Source organism: Molossus molossus, unplaced genomic scaffold, assembly GCF_014108415.1.
Source record: "Molossus molossus isolate mMolMol1 unplaced genomic scaffold, mMolMol1.p scaffold_m16_p_6, whole genome shotgun sequence".
In the NCBI taxonomy this organism is placed as follows: Eukaryota; Metazoa; Chordata; class Mammalia; order Chiroptera; family Molossidae; genus Molossus; species Molossus molossus.
Window position 1 is genome coordinate 81,965,931 of NW_023425399.1, and position 18,220 is coordinate 81,984,150.

Sequence of the window (18,220 nt, forward strand, 5' to 3'; positions counted from 1 at the left end):
ATAAAAACAGAATATTAAAATATAGAAATGGGTACAGTATATGAACATAGAAATGAGGTTTCTTAAAATAGAAACTATTATAATAATAGGACCAGAAATATGTATTTACTTTCCTAATTTAGGTATGCTCAATTTAGAGAAATCCTGCTGAATATGAGTAGTTTCTACCATATGGTAAAAATAAAATATAAGGGCTGTGAATATATGCCTCTTTCTAAATTTGTTTTGAAACATCAAAATAAAGTAATATGATTTGATCATAGAATTTAATTTTTCTCCATGTAGAAGTGTTTTTTTGTTGTTGTTAAGGCGGATGGCGGTATGAAGTGCAGGTAACAAGGGCAAAATGAAACTAAAAAGTTCCAAAGAAATTCTTTTTGCTTACTCTCAGAAAACTTACTGATCCTTTCCCCTCACATGAATATGTTAGCATACTTCAGCTGAAGTGCTGTAAGTACAGTACTATGATGAAAAAGTACAAGTACCTTTAAGGAAAGACCAATCTATCACTTATTTGATACTATTTTGCAACTATGTGTCATTATCTGAAGCAATGATCTTATGAAAAACCTATGGATCACTACCCTAGTCAGTGAATGTGATCAGATTTGGCAAGAATAGCTGAGTGACCTTGTGCACACCACGTAGCCTCTTCTGTGCTCAGTTAGCCAGCTGTGAAAAGATGTTTCTGTAAATGTTGCTGAAATTCATTGCAGTTCTACAAAGCAATCTAAAATAGCATATTTTAAAAAAAAAACATGTGAATAATAAAATATGTAATATATAAAAGGTAAATATTATCATAAAAATTGAGAAAACCAAGTAGATATTCTGCAGAAGAAAATAGTTTCTCAAAAAGTTAAGAGAATAAAAATTATCATGTTAAAATAGTTAAGAAAACTGAATAAATATAAATTTACTTATAAATAAAACCTATCATTTTTCCTCTTTAGTAACATTTATAAATCACAATTATTTTGAGCAAGTGAAACCTCCCTATAACCCATTAACATTGTAGAAAAGAAATACTTGCTGAGAAAAGATGGGAACTAATAAATATTATTTCTTTAGATTGTCATTTAAATCATTCTTTATTAATATTTATATTGTAAAAGTTATTTCTTTAGCGTTCATAAGATATGTCCACATATATTGCTATCCCTCCAATATCTTAGTCTTACAAAAGAAGAAACTGAGACTCAAAGAAGTAAAATGAATTGTCTATTATCATTAGATATTGGAAAAAATAGAAATTAAGTTTACATCTTTTAATTACAAATCTAAGTTTTCTCTTGATAAATGATTTGCAAAATTAACATTTGTATTCTACAGAGGGAGGGAAGAAGTCGTGTTGTGTCATTAACATAGCCGAGGATGTTTGTTTTAAAACAAGTACATATCAACTGATGTGGATAAGTCAAATAAACCATTAGCGACGGCAGAAAGCAGTCATAAGTTATCTTTTTAGGGCCCATTATGTACTTGCTTTACCACACATGCCCAGAGTGGTGGTGTGTGCCTCTTTGCCCGTCATCCTGCAAGGCACAGCCAGAACTACTACACAATATTTGACCAGATTATAACAAAATGTAATGTGAAATACTACACAATTTTATCAGCTTAATCTGGAAATAAGGTTCAATGGGCATGGAAGTTAGGCTTACCACATGAGTGAACAAAAAAATGACAAGTAGCCTTCCAAATGTGGGCAGCATGTGCTATTTAACCCAGAGTACACCTATCTGTATGAAGTTATAGAAAATGACTGCCTAGACTCAAAACACCACTAAAATAGATATTTCTGTATTTTAATCTAGTGAACACAGATGAAGACAAAATTTCTTTGATGGGGGTTCTAAAAAATGCATTTGTCACTGGTCTCTGACGGGTTATACAGTTTTGAGGACAGTGATAATTAATAAGCCTAGTTATTAGTTAAAGCTATCAAGGATTACTATGTCAGTAAAGCTGCTGAACAATCATATGCAATCACTGCATTCTGCACTGAGGTGCCTCCCCATACTATGTGTTCAAATGGGCATATAGTAACTGACCAGACCTATCAAATATGGCATGTTATTATAACAAAACAGACATACTAAATAGACGATCATCTTGAAAATTATTATACTATATATATATATTAGCATATTATTATTTCTTCTTTTCATAAATCTAAAAACATTATTATGAATGCAAACCATATAACTACTTTAGAAAACAGTTGGGTGGTTTCTTACAAAACGAAATATACTCTTAGCATATGATCTAGCAATCATGATCTTTGGTATATATCCAAAGCAGCTGAAAAATTATGTCTAACCAAACAACCGCACATGGCAGCTTTATTTATAACTGCCAAAACTTGGAATCAACCAAGATACCCCCCAGTAGGTGAATACATAATCTGTGATTGATTCAGACAGTGGAATATTATTCAGCGCTAAACTGAAATGAGCTACCAAGCCATAGAAAGACATGGGGAAAGCTTAGATGCATATTATTAAGTGAAAGAAACTATTTTAAAAATGCTATATATTGTATGACTCAAAATATAATATTCTTAAAAAGGCAAAACTATGGAAACAATAAAAATATCAGTGGTGGCCAGAGTGAGGGATAGAGCATAGGGAAGGAATCAGCATAGCACAAAAGACTTTTAGGGCAGTGAAAACAATCTGTATATTATACAGATGGATATATGTAAATGTACATTTGTTTAAACTTACAGAGTGTAAAACACCAAGATTGAACTTCCATGTAAACTATGGACTTTTGGTGCTTATAATGTGTCAGTGCAGGTTCATTCCAGTTAAAAACGCACCATTTTGATGCGTGATCTTGAAAATGAGGGAGGGTAGGCATGTGTGGGGCAGAAATGTGGGAAGTCTCTATGCCTTCCTCTCAATTTTGTTGTATACCTAAAATTTCTATAAAAAATAAAGTCTCTAAGGGAACACTATTGCATTATATAAGTGAAAACACTAGTACAACAATGAATTGCACGTATTCTAAAAGTTCAACTGTCTGTTACAAGGTAGTAGATATACAAACAATTCCAAGTAGTATTTAAGTTAATATCAATAATATATTAAGTTCTTAATACATGGCTGTATCTGTGATTAACTTATTATATCACTTCACTTGATCCTCATGGTGATTCTATGAAGAGGGTCCCTTAAAGGAGACAGCTAGATCTTCTAAACATTAAATATCTTGCTCAGTCACAAAGTTAGAAAATGCTAAATTGCTCTAGTATGAATTCAGTATACCTAATTTCATATTTTTTTTAGAGGTTAGCTATAAGGTTTCTGGAAAAAAATACATCATCAACTTCAACATTGTAATCAGGAAAATATATTCTTCTCCTTTCTCTTTACTTGCCATTTATTATTGGTTAATGGTGATTTCCTCAAAGTCAGCAAAGATTCCTGGTATTTGATACAGATGTAGAAAGGAGTTAGAGGATAAGAATCTGGGAGATATAGAGCTTTGCTGATGTAAATCCTGTCATTTTCATGCCATGGCCATCCTTCTTTTTCTTAAAAAAAATTTTTAATACTTTTTCAACAAGTAGTTATTATTAGTTAAGCCATGATTGAGGATCCTAGGGTGGATGTACCCAGGTGCCCCTTCATCTCCCTGGAAGAAGGATGGAGGACAGAGGACAGGTGGGGAGCAGCCAGTTCATATTTTCACAGGAAACATGTCTTCACAAAATTTTACTCTCTGCTTTCTTTCCCAAAATACCACTTGCTATTTAGAAATAAGACTTTTGTCTGGCCGGTGTGGCTCAGTGGTTGAGCGTTGACCCAAGAGGTCGCCAGTTTGATTCCTGGTCAGGACACATGCCCTGGTTATGGGCCAGATCCTCAGTGGGGGGCATGTCGGGGGCAGCCAATCGATGTTCTCTCTCATTGCAGTTTCTATCTCTCTCTCCCTCCCACTTTCTCTCTCTCTAAAATCAATAAAGAAAAATAAATTATATTAAAAAAAAGAAACAAGACTTTTTCCTTTCTAATTCACTGTAGAATTGTCATAAACATACAGATTTTTGAAATCTGCCTTTTTTCTTCCAGGACCTAGTAACAATAGGGGAAAAGTAGAGTTATTGTGTTTTAAAGGTAAAAAGATTCTCCTGCAAGGACTAACAGTAATATCTGCCTCTGAAATTTACTGGATTGTAAATGGTTAAGCTGCTTATCTCTATATGCTCATGTTTACTTTTGAGTAATTCTCAAGGGTATGAATTCCAAAATAGCAACAACATAGAACTTTAATACCTGAGTAAAATATAAAATATCCTCTAATGATAAATCTTGTTCTGATACACAAAAGAACATTAATACCCAAGAGTCCCTGCAGTGTTCACTACTGGAACTCATATGAATTGGGTATTATGTTGAGCATTCTATACCAGCCATAAATGTAAGACATTGGTCAAACTTAATGGAAAGGCTCTCATATTGCTTTAGTGCATTTTTTACCAACATGGATATAGATATAATCTTGAAATGGTCTTCCCATTTTTTTTATGATAGGAAAATAAGTACTTTTTCACCTAATAGACAAGAGTGATTTTTGCATGTAGGAATTACTATTTCTTACATTTTTTAGAAAAACAATACATCTTTAGACTTAAAACAAATATTTATTTTGTGACCAATTAAGTAAGATGCATAATTGTATATTAATAATATTTTTATTCTCCAGACTATTAGGATTTTTAGAACTTGAAGAATTAAACACAAACTGGTATTTATTGGTTTATTTAATCTAAAAAATGTATAGTTATTATTGAGACAATACTAGATATTTCTATTTGTTTATATATCAGGATTATTATGGAACTATAACTTCCAATTAACAAAGGCTTCATCCACTAATTTTGGCTCCCAACTTGGAGTTGTCTACAATTTCTAACTTGTCACTTCTCAAATCTTAACCACACCTATAATTTCCATTTATTCTTTTCCACCACTACCAACACAGTCTTTGTTTCTTAGATGGAGAAGAGAATTTGCTAGCAATTTTCCACCTACCCTTTTTTCTTTATTTTATCCAGAAAATATCTTCTTCAAATATGTTACCTTTAAAACACCTCTAAAAACTCTGCAACTTCTAAGTACTTTTTCTAAGTATTTCTCAAAGTAAACTAAAACACCTGACCATAAAAACATTTGAAGGTAATCCATCCCCCTTTTTTTTTAAGCTTTATCTCTCTCTTTACACTTAAGTGTGTTATTTTCACATATATATTTGCTTAAACTATTCATTGTGTCAACTTGAAAAAAAACCTACACTTGTAATCCCATATAAGAAAGGCAAAGATGTGACAGAGAAAGACTTGACTTTGGTTAGTGAACAAACAATGCAAAATACACATGATGTGTTATAGAATTGTATACTTGAAACATGTAGTCTTATTATTTAATATTTCTCCCAATAATTTTTTTTTTTTTTGTCCTCACCCGAGGACATTTTTCCATTTTTTGTTAAGGTAGAGTGGGAGGGAGAGAGAGGAACAGAGAGAGAGAGAGAAACATCGATGTGAAAGGAACACATCGAGTGGCTGCCACCCGCACAACCAACCAGGGCCGGGGACAAACTGCAACCGAGGTACATGCCCTTAGCAAGAACCGAACCCGGGTCTCTCAGGACCGCAGGCCGATGCTCTAACGGCTGAACCAAACCGGCCAGGGCTCTCCCAATAAATTTAATAACAACTTACAAAATGAAATTCAAATGCAAATATTAGACAATACCTAAATTCTTGTTCTGCACTTATTTTATAGCTATTTAAGAAAAATAACTTAATGGAGACTCCATATTTCTTTTTTGTAAAATAGTAGCAATTCAATATTCTCTGCCCATGTTATAATCATCATTGTAAGACCTGAATAAAATAATGCATTAAGGTATTAATGGTAATAAGGTATTACAATTAGTGACAGCCCAATATTTGAGATTGACTTGTAAGAAATTTACCTACAATTTATAATCTTTTTAATAGCTTTCAAATTAATTTGATCATGTTCTGCTTTAAAATCAGATTAACCTCTGCAAATTTTTAATAATAAATCCAGTAACCAAGGAAGTCAATAACTAGTAATAATATGTACATTTCTCTTTCATGGATTCTTAAGATGCATTTAAAATAACATTAATGAGAATGGAATTAGAAACTATTTCCCATGATACTTCAACCTGGTCTTCAAAATATTATCTTTAGTGACAGAATATACTAGAGGTCATGGTTGTCTTACATATGTTGGTGATCAACCCCTCATCCAAAATGTAGTTCAAATTTTGATACTTATGATCCTGTATATCCAGCAAAAGGATCCAAAAAGATTTATTACTCACATAATAACACTTTCTGGAAAGAGAAGAAAGGGTGGCTGGCAGGTTCAACAATGGCCTTAGAGAGAAAGTAAAAGTGAATGGCTTTGGATTTTATTGTAATATTTGTCCCAGAAAACTTGGTATGCCTCTTTTCAGCATCATTTATTGAAAGGATTATCTGTTTTTCGTTGAATTCTCTTTGATTTTTATTTAAAATGGATTTACGATATTTTGTGAATATAATACTGGACTCTATATTTAGTTTCTTTTTTCCATGTGTTTATTCTTTTTTTTTTTAATAATAACATTCTATCATTATTGCTATAGCTTTACATTAAAAATTGAAATTGGATGGTGAGAATCCTCTAACTTTGTCCTTTTTCATCATTATTGTGTTGGCTCTATTAGATATTTTTATTCCTATACAAACATTAGCATAAGTTTGGAATATCTACAAAATATCTTGCTAAAATTTTGATTGCAATTGCCTTCAATCTATAAATGAAATCTATAAATCACATTTGGCAATAGTGGGTCTTCCAATCTATGAACATGAAATATTTCTCATTTATTTTGATCTTTGACTTTTTTTCTTCAGTATTTTGTAGTTTATATATAAATTTATATACTATGTAAGTTTATATATTATTATATCTATACCTAAGTATTTTATTTTTTGGTACTATTTTAGTTAACTTTTAAATTTAAAAATTTCAATTGTTCATGTTGGCATATAGGAAAGCAACTTAATTTTGCATATTGACCTTGTATCCTGTGACTTCACAATTATGATGATTAAGTATAGGAGGGTTTTGTTTTTGTATACGTTTTTTTGGAGTTTTTTACATAGGCAATCGTATCATCTCTGAATAAAGATAGCTTCATTTTTTTCTGGTTCAATTATTATAAATAATGGCTTTATTGCACTATTTAGGACATCTTGATATCAAAGTTATGGTGAGATAATGTATCTTTGATTGTTTGGTAATCTCAGAAAGTATCCAGTCTCTCTCCATCAAATATAATTGTAAATGTGGCTTTTCTTGTAGTTTTTTTTTAAATTGATTTGAAGAAATGTCGTGTTTGTTGTGAGTTTTTATCAGCAGTAGGTCTTAGATGATCTAAAATGCTTTTTCTGAAACACTAGTTTGAAAGAATACATGTACCTCTATTTTCATTGCGCATTATTTACAATACCTAAAATTTGGAAGTACCCAAGTGCCCATCAGTAGACTAGTAGATAATAAAGCTGTTGTACATTTACACAATGGAATATGACTTAGCTGTAATAAAGAAGGAAATGTTACCTTTTGCAACAGCATGGATGGACCTGGAGAATATTATGCTAAGTAAATTAAGCCAGTCAGAGAAAGACAAGTACCATTTGATCTCACTTATATGTGGACTGAACCAAATAAACTAACGAACAAAATAGAAACAGACTCACAGATACAGAAAAAAGAGACTAACATCTATTAGAGGGTAGGGGCTTGGGGAGACTAGCTGAAAATGGTGAAGACATTTGCCAGAAAAAAGTCATAGATACAGACAACAGCAGGTTGATTATCAAAGAGGAAGTAGAAGAGGGGATAAATGGTGATGGAAGAAGACCTGACTTGGGCTGGTAAACAAACAGTATAATATACAGTTGATGCCTTATAGACTGTACATCTGAAACCTATATAATTATATTAACCAATGTCAACTCAATAAATTCAATAAAAAAACAATGAAATGCACTGGTTTACAGATCTAAAAATCCTATGGCACAACTGGCTTCACGTAGTTTTCAAAAATTTTCTCATGTATTTTGCTCTCTCTATCTTTGCTTTCCTCTGTTTCTTTATCTTGATTTTCTTCATTCTTGTGTACAAAAGATAGCCATAAACATCTGTAGGTTTATATCCTACTAGTTTAGCAACTACGGTAGAAAATGATTTCTAATTTTCAGTAGTTTTAGCTTACATCTCAAATTTAACTCTTAAATGCACCTTTGGTCACATGCTCATGTTAAAACAACGATCATAACTAGCTATTTGAGATATGTTCATCGGACATGGCTGCATCATGTGTCCTTCCCTTTTGCCATGACAGTGAATTCAGTTAAACCTAAACCAACTGGACTAAGATTGAAGACTGGGTTTCCCACCCCCTGGAAAATCAGGTGCCATTATCTTAATTATGTCAGGTGGAGGCTGAAACAAAATCCATTGCTAGTTCTTAAAAAATAACAAAACTTTTTAACCAATGTCCTATTTCTTATAGGAAAAAAAAAGAAAAAAAATCAAAACCCAATTTATATTCTGTGTTCATTATTCTTCTGGGATTAATTTCACAACATTTCCACCCCAACCCCAAAACTGTGGCCACAGTTGTCCAAACATGCCAAGCAAGGTCTTTTAGGTCTATTCCTTCTGTATTACATTAGTCTTTCTTCGCCAACATATACCCAACTGTCACACTCCATCTGTAGAAACTCAAATATTTAAAGATTCGGATAAATGTAATATCTCTGTGAAACATTTCCCAACTTCCATTAAGTAATCACCACACAGTTCTCACACTTACATAATACTACATATATAAATATATTGCCACATCTTATATATTGTATTTTGATAGTTTTTGTGTATTGATTGCCTCACCTGGAGTGTGAATTGCTTGGGGGTACAGACTGCTGCAATAATTAACAGTAACTGACTCAGTTTATGTTGGATGAATTGATTATAAAATAAGTCAAATTGAATAATGTCTCAAATTTAGCAGTCAAATCTTGTCTTTGTATGAACAACTTGAATGAAAAATTCCGAAGCAAGTATTAAGTGGGATTGGTAATATTAATGAGTCCAGAAACTCTTAGAGACCTCCTTCAGATAGGATTGCAAATGAGCATTATTTTTACCAAGCTGTCCTGGGTGCATTAACATAAGTGGAATAAAATCAGCAAAGTCAGCACTCATTACTGTAGGCAAAATGACTATTATGGACCTGTCGTCGAAGTGCTTGTAATATTCTGGCTACTTTTGTTTAAGTAATATTTATAATACTTATGAGAAAGGAAAACAAATTGGAACTTGGTGTATTTGTGGACAATTCCTTAAGGGATTCTCTGAGTGAGAGAAAACCTGACAAATTTTTAATTAATGTTACTTATTATATTTATGTCTTTAAACAGAAGCTTGAGGGATTGTATAAGGCAAGATGAAGCAATTAAGAGTTGAAAGGGAGAGGACCCAATTAAACAGATTTAGCTATGGCCCTTGTGAATTATCAGATTTGTAGGTTTTCTTAGTGAGTATCTGTGATTTAAGAAATTATGAGGAGAAAAGACCTAAGCGGTCCCTGGCCTCCTGAAAATGAGAATTGTTGTACTTAGCTAGAATAACTTTGGCATGGTATTTTGAAGGAGTTATACATAATGTAGCTAGCTGTAATTGGGTTCTATAATTTACCATACAAATAACTAGAGCACATTAGAGACTGAAAAGTCCTCTTGAAAGTCTGAGAATAAGCTCATTTGGGTTAAAAGTGATAAAATCCTTGTTAATATTTGCTGATTTGGAATGAAACAAAACAAAACCTAAATGCTGTTTCTATTTGGTAACCATGGGGAAGATGATGGTCGCCTAGCAACAATGACTAGCAAGTGTGGTATAAAGGCAGGTCTCAACAGTTTGGCTCACCAGAAGCTACAGAACTGCGGAGGCCAGAGAGAGGAGAGAAGTATAAGCGGAGACAGGTCCATCTGAGTTGTATCCTGACAATGAAGCAGAAAGTATTTGTTTTCATTTCATCACCATTTTTTAAAAACTTCTTCATCAAGATGGAAAATTCAGATTCTGGGGATGAAGGAATCTGGGGATTGACTGGTTTAGGAAGAAGATTTGTATCAATTTGTAAATAACCTGGGTATAGATTACAAATTTATGAGGGATAACAATTTGTTAGGCAATCGAGGTGAAAGTCTAGAAGAGTTGCAGAGAAGACTTCACTAATTAAAGAAAATCCACTGGAAAACTCATAAAAATACAGGTGAAAAGAAAAAAACTCACAAAAAAATAACTAAAATTATACTCATAAAAATACATAAAAATACTTTGAATGATATACTAGTGGTGTCTTTGTAATAGATTGGCTTACCTCTCTCAAACAAATTGAAAATGTGACAAGTGGACAAAGAGAACACCAACCTTGGAGAGAAGTGAGCCAGGTTAGTCTACACAGTGATTCCAGGTTCAGTTCAGAATTAAATTTTAACCTTAATAATGAGAGTCCAAATGCAGAGAATGAATATGCACTATCTACAAGACTTCCCAGGGGAGAAAATATGGAAAACAGCTGAAGTCACATGAAAGATCCACAATCTGAATCAAGATTTATGAGACCATCTAGATCAGAACAAAGTACAACTGGAGTGTATTAGTGGAAGTCCTACCCACCAGAGGTCAGCACAGAGCAAGAAGCAGAAGCCCAGACCACAGTACTGCCAGAGCAAGAACTGAATGCAGGTCCCTTCCACGTTCACTGGGTGAACTTTTACGAAGACTTCTTAGTGTATCATCTCCGACTTTTGAGAAGACTTTGGTAAATGAGACAATGAGACTGATAGTTGTTTTTTTTTTTTTTTTTTTTTAGAACTCAGGACCAAGAATCATTGAGGCATCAAATAACTGGATCTGAGACATCAAATAACACTGTCACTTTGGTAAGTGAACAAAAACTTAGGCATGTTTTCACATTATAAGTAGGCAGGTATGAGAGCTTATATCTGTACCATCAGAATTCCCATTTGTAGTGTTTTAAATATTGGTTTAAATTATACAACATCTGATGCAATTCAAAGCACGTTAAGGTGGATGATGACAGATTTTAGTGACTCAAGTAATGTTCTTATAATGCCTGTGTATGGACAGTGACAGGGATTTAGAGCCTAGTCTTTCAGTCCCAAGTTAAAACATGGAAAGGGCAGTCACCCAATGGAAGAGATAGTTCCCAGGGTTGTAGGAGTTCTAGTTCCAGTTAAAATTCTAGCTGTGATTCCCATTCCCATTCACGCTGACTTCTAGTTCAAACCCCAACTAAATGTCCAGTTCTAGTTCTAGTCTCACGTCCAGTTCTAGCTCCAGTGATAAATTTCAGAAGTGAACAAACTGTTCTTTGATTGCAATGATGAAAGAATATCACCACACTCATCACCAGAAACCAGAAGAGACAGTAGATCTATGACCCCAGTAACATTTAATGAAAGTGACTCTTGGCCCTCCCTTGATCAGTTTTTTCTCTCAATAATAATACCATCCTAAAGGATTTAGCAAAGCAGAGATGGACACATTGTCTATAAGATCTTTTGTTGAAAATGATACATTAAAAGTCTGCAGCATTTGTATTACAGAATACACAGAAGGCAACAAACTTCACATCCTACCTTGCTCCCATGAATATTGTGTCCATTGCATTGGTCTTTGGCTGTTGGCAACTCTACCTCTCCTATTTGTGGTGGGAAAGTAGCAGATACTGGTGAGAGAGAAAGTGATCATTGAGATTTGAATTCTCAGCTATATAAACTGCTACAGTGATGGAGAAACAACAGTCGCCTTATATCTACTTTTAAAGTGGTGCTTAAATATAATAACCTGAATCTAATCTAATTATGAATCTCAATGTAACAATATTAACTGAATTACTGGTTCTTGAAATAATTATTGTCCTTTCCCCAATTTCTGTTTAAGAATGAAAGGAAATATCAAAAATTTTTAAAATGATAAAATGCTTTTTCTGCAAAGTTGATAATATTGTATCTTTCATCATTAGCTTATTGATATAGTAGGTTAGATTGATTTTTAAGTCTTAAATCAGTCTTATATTTCTGGAAAAAAATCTTACTTGATTATAGTGTGCAGTACTTTTCATAAATTTTGAGATTCAATTTTCTGTTATTTTACTGAGGATTTTGTGCCTACGTTCATGAGATAACCTTGTTTTGTATTCTTATAATGCCTGTGTATTTATATATTTGGGTAAGGTTTGCCTCATAGAAAGAAATAAGGTACCCTCTGCTTGTATATTCTGTAGGAGATTTTGGAGAGTTGGTTTTATTTGGTGGAATTCTATAAATAAATATTTGTCAGAATTTGCCAATGAAACTTTCTGAGCCTAGGGATTTCTTTTTGGGAAGGTTTTTAAATACAAGTAGACTATTCAGGTAGTCATTATCTACATGTATGAGTTATTTTAATTTTCTTCTCTTTTTCTTTTCAGTTTTACTAAGGTATAACTGATGTGCAACACTATATAAGTTTAAAGTGTACAGCATAATGACTTGGCTTACCACAATAATGGTTGTGAAATGATTACCACGTTAAGTTTAATGTCTGTCATCTCATATAGAAACACAATTAATAAAAAGAAGAATAAAAAAGAAAATTTCCTTGTGATGAGCACTCTTAGTATTACTCTCTTGGCAATTCTCAAATATATCAGATAGCAGGAGCATTAACTATAGTCATCAAGTTGTATATTACATCTCAGCATTAGTCTTTTAACTGGAAGTTTGTACCTTTTGACCAAATTTATTCAATTCCTGCACACCCCACTGCCTCCCTCTGATAATCACAAATCTTATATGTTTTTCTATGAGTGCTTGTATGAATTCTGACAGTCTGTGTCCTTTAAGGATCTGGGCAATATTTATGTCTTTGAAGAATTTGGGTTATTCTTTCTAAGTTATCAAATTTGTGGGCATACCATTGTTTGTATTATTCCCTTAAACTTTTAATGTCCATGAATGAATAGTTATAACCATACTTTCATTTCTAATATTAGTCAGTCATATATGTCCGTTCTTTTTCTCTCTCCCATTTGATTAGCCTGGATAGTGATCTATAAATTTTATTGCACCTTTCAAAGAATTCACATTTGATTATTCTTGATTTTTTTCTTTTTAAAATTTTAATAATTAATAATTTCTGGTCTAATTATTATTATTTTCTTTCTTCTGTTTACTTAAAATTAATTTGTTCATCTGTCTATAATTTCTCATTGACCAATTTAGGTTATTGATTTTAGAAAATTCTTCTTTTCTGATATATTCATTTAATGCTATAACATTCTCTGACCACTCCCCCAAATGGTAATACATTTATTTTCATAATCATTTAGTTTAAAATAAAATGAGACTTCTTCTTTTTCTTATTGATTTTAGAGAGGAAAAATGAGGGAGAGAGAGAGAGAAACATTGATGATAAAGAACATCAATTGGCCACCTCCTGCATGCCCCCCACTGGGGATTGGGCCCACAACCTGGGCATGTGCCCTGACCAGGAATCGAACCGGTGACCTCTTGGTGCATGGGTAGATGCTCAATCACTGAGTCAACTAGCCAGGCTAAAAAGACTTATTTTGTAACCCAGATGTTATTTAGAAGTGAGTTAATTTTCAAATATTTGGGGATGTTTTAGTTATATTTTTCTATATATTTCTACTTTAATTTCATTGTGGTTAGAGAACATAATTTGTATGATATTCATTTTTTAAATCTTTTTTATGCACCAGAATGTGATCTCTGTTGGTGATGTTTCATATGCTTGAGAAAAATATATACTCTTCTACAATTGGATAGAGTATTGTGTAAACATTAATTTAACCAAGCAGGTTAATAATGTTGTTTACGTTGTCTATCTCCTTATTGATTTCTGCCTGCTTGACTTGTCAATTACTAATGGAGTGGTGTTTAAGACTCCAATTATAATTGTTGAGTTTTACACTTCTCCTCTCTTTTCTTTTTGGCCTCATGTGGTTTGATAATCTGTTTTTATGTCCACATAGGTTTACCACTGTTAAGTTTTCTTGATGAATTTGAAATTACTTTAGCTATTTCTGTGTCTTTTGGATTAGTGTTAATATTAGACCAACATTAACTACATACCTAAAGAGAAAAAGGCATTACAAGCATACAAAACTACAAAACAACATAATTCATAAACATAGACACAAACAACCTCAACAAACCAATAGTGTTAAAAATAGGTATATTTTTCTCTACTTCATTTTAACCTGAGTTTTTAGATTTACAGTTACTTTTATATATATATATATATATATATATATATATATATATGGTTTGGTCTTTTTAAATTTACCTCATACTCTCAAAATGTTTTTTAATTGGTGTGCTCAGACCATTCACATATAAAGTGAGTAGTTATATATGAATTTATAACTACCATCTTTGTACCTCTCTACTTTGTTCCATTTTTTTGTTTCTCGTTTATCTGTTTTACTGCCATCCTGATTGCCACTGAACAATTTTTATTTCATTTTATCCTCCCTTATAGTTGATCATTTTTACCCATTTTTAGTGAATGCCCTGTTGTTTACAGTATTTGTTTGTGCTAATCTAAGTCCATTTCCAATGAACACTGCATTTGCTTCATGTTTACTACAGGCCCCTTATCAGAGTATTCCCAATTCCTCCCTCTTGCCTTTTGATATTTCTGTTATTCATTTTATTTTTTCCTGAGATATAATGACCCAATACATTCTTACTTTTATACACTAAACACAAATATTTTAGATCAATAATAAATATAAAAAATAAATGACTTCATCTTGCCTTCGTTGATTCTTTCTGTTACACTGTTTCTTTCCTTCTGTAGATGGACATTTCTGAGCCTTATCATTTCCCTCTGCCCAAAGACCCTCTACTAACACTTCTTACAGGGCAAGTCCACTGGCAAAGAATTCCCTTAGTTTTTGTCTGGACAAGAACCTCTTTATTTCTCCTTCACTTTTAAAGGTATAATTTTGCTGGATACAAAATTCCAGAGTCATGGTTTTGTTGTTTCAGTACGTTAACTATTTCACTCCACTTTCTTCCTGCTTGAAAGCTTTGTGAGAAGTTCAATGTCATTCTTATTCTTCTTTTTCTGGGAGCATGGTTGTTCCTCTTTTCTACTCTTCTCTGACTTGTTTCAAAGTTTTCTCTTAGTTATTGATTTTCTACAGTTAATTATAACATGCCCAGGTGCAGAAATTTTGGTATATCTTACTTTAGTATTGTGTAAAGTTTCTGCATCTGTGGTTTGGTGTCTGTCATTAATTTTTGAACATTCGCTGCAATTATGATTTCAAATATTTCTTCTCTTTCTCTTTTTCTGGTATTCCAATTATGTATGCTACATTTTTTAAAAATTGTCCCACAGTTGTTGGATATTCTGGGCCTTAAAAATCTCATTACATTTCAATTTGGAGAGTTTCCATTGACATATTTTCAAGCTCATTGACTCCTTTCTCAGCTGTGTCTTTCCTGATGAGCCCATTAAGGGTATCCTTCATTTTTCTTACAGTGTTTCTATTTCTAGTATTTTCTTTTGATTTTTTTCTTAGAGTTTCAGTCTTTCTGCTGTATTTCCTGTCTGTTCTCACATGTTGCCTGCTTTTTTTCACTAGTCTTTAACCTTCAGGACTAGTTCTCCTGTGGTTCCCCCATACCCCCAACCTCTTACTTTCTTCTCTTACTATATCATTTCCCATATATATCTTTTAAAGTCCTGACCCCTTTTGACCACAATTTTTCTCCCTAGGTGAGACATGAAACCTGGAAGGGCCTGGTGTAAGGAGAGATTGATTACCTTTCACTAGCTGGGATAAGACTCTCAAAATTCTACCCAGAAACACAGGCCTCTGTTACATGAGTATCTGCTGGCAAGTCTCACAAAAGATATGGACTTTCCCTAAAAGTATACCCCCGAGATTTTTATACTTTTATGCTAGTATACAGTCAGCACCTACAATACATCAAAATGCCAACTAAGTATTCCTACCAGTTTATGTCTCTAGTAGCTTTTGTTCCACATAAACACATCTTAGTTTTATCTTTGTGAATATTCCTGTCTCTTTCAATTTTGTGTGATCATTTACCCTGTGTTTTTAGTTCCTTGATAGGTCCAAGAAAAGTAGATGTTTTCAGTTTGCCTAGATTTTTTTTTATTAGTAAGGATAGTAGTGGCCACTACCTGTTTATCAGTTGGAGTTGAAACCAGAAGTCCCTGCTAAATTTTGAATGACATTTAACACGTCAAACGTGTGCATTTTAATTACTTTTCTCTAATAACCTAATGTAGCACCATAGACCTGTAATAGTCAGTACATTTTCTCTAGGTAATTCATGTTATAAATTATTGCTTTATAGGTTAGACTTAATCTCCTATATTTATTGCTACTGATAATATCTCAAGTACTGATCCAGCAATTTTGTCATACACATAGACTGAGAGATAGAGTTAAAAGAAAATATTACATATCATGTATTTTACCATGTGTTACATAACTAATACAGCTCATGAGAATTTCTAGTCAATCTCATTTTGCAAATATATCAACACTTTTGATAGAAGCATGTATGAATACACTCACACACACACATATACAAAAGGTATGTATGCATATATAATATACATATATATGTGTATACACACACACACGCACGTAATATGATACACAAATATATAGTTATTATATTTTTTGTGTGGTCACGTAAGATCTTGAGGTGTATTACTTGACTTTGTAATCTGCCTCCCGAACTTTTTGGACATTTTCTGCACGGCTCGATTCTTTAAATACCCACAGGGAATATATTTTGATGTTCTGTTTAGTTCAGTTATTTTGTCTTAACTTTGTAGAGGTTATCTCAACTAATATGTCTCTACAAAAGTTATGAGGTTTTCTTTCTTAATTTTCATGAAGCAACTAGTTGGCTATATTTGCTGTCTATTTATTTATTCCACTCTCCAGCATAAACATACAAGGTACTGTGACAACCTTATAAATGCCTACCTCACATATATATGTGGATACTTCATACTCATTTTTAACTCAAAATGTTAAAACCTGAATTCATCACCATTCCCTAACCAAAGGAAAAAATATGTATAACCAAGTAAAAATAATACCAAAAAAATTATGTGTCTCAGTGGATCTTGACATAATTCACCCAACTGCACAAGGCTGAAATCTGAGTTTTTCCTGAGTCCTCTCCCCCAAACCTCCTTATCTGTCCAACCACAATGTTTTACAGACATGACCTCTAAATAATTTTTTTTTTAATTTTGTTTATTCATTTGAGAGAGAGAAACATCAATGTGAGAGAGATATATCAACTGGTGTCCTCCCACACGACCCAGACCAGGGCCTAGAACTGAACTGCAACAGAGGTACATGCCCTTGAGTGGAATTGAACCCCGAGATTCTTTGGTCCTCAGGCCAATGCTCTAATCTCTGAGCCAAACCGGCCTGGGCCTAAATAAATCTTAACTTCATTTCATCTCTACTATCTCTGTCCTACACCAAAATTCCATCATATCTTGTCTAAAAATGCTTTAATATTGGGAAATCTCCTTCTGTCGCCATATAATTGACCCTCTTTACCCTTTTCCACCACTCCTTACCACTCTTTCCCTCTGGTAACCTTTAATGACTATGCTACTTTTAGTTCTGAATCCTTCCTTAGAAGCCATTTTCTCTTTTAGAATATTCATATATATATATATATATATATATATATATATATATTTAATGCATAGTTAATTTGGACTGAACTATTAACTAATTAATTCAGAGTTTACCTAAAATAACTTTCTTTAAAAAAAAAAAACAACTTTCCATTGAAATATTTGTCTTGATCTGGCTCTCTTCTTCTATGCCAGCATAGCACTCTATTAGGGTTCAGCAAAATTATTATTTTAAATATTTAATTGTATATCTACTAAATAACAAAACAAGATTATTTTGGTTAATAGTAGATACACTATTAATGTTTATTTTATAATATTTATTTTGAAACACTAAAAAACAAAATGAAAACATATTTTATAATTTA

The 18,220-nt window shown here is 32.7% G+C and overlaps 1 pseudogene; it reads left to right on the plus strand.

Annotated features, from left to right (window-relative positions):
• Nucleotides 1–313: 313 nt before the first annotated feature.
• LOC118619257 lies at nt 314–11,025 on the plus strand (annotated as a pseudogene).
• Nucleotides 11,026–18,220: the final 7,195 nt, after the last annotated feature.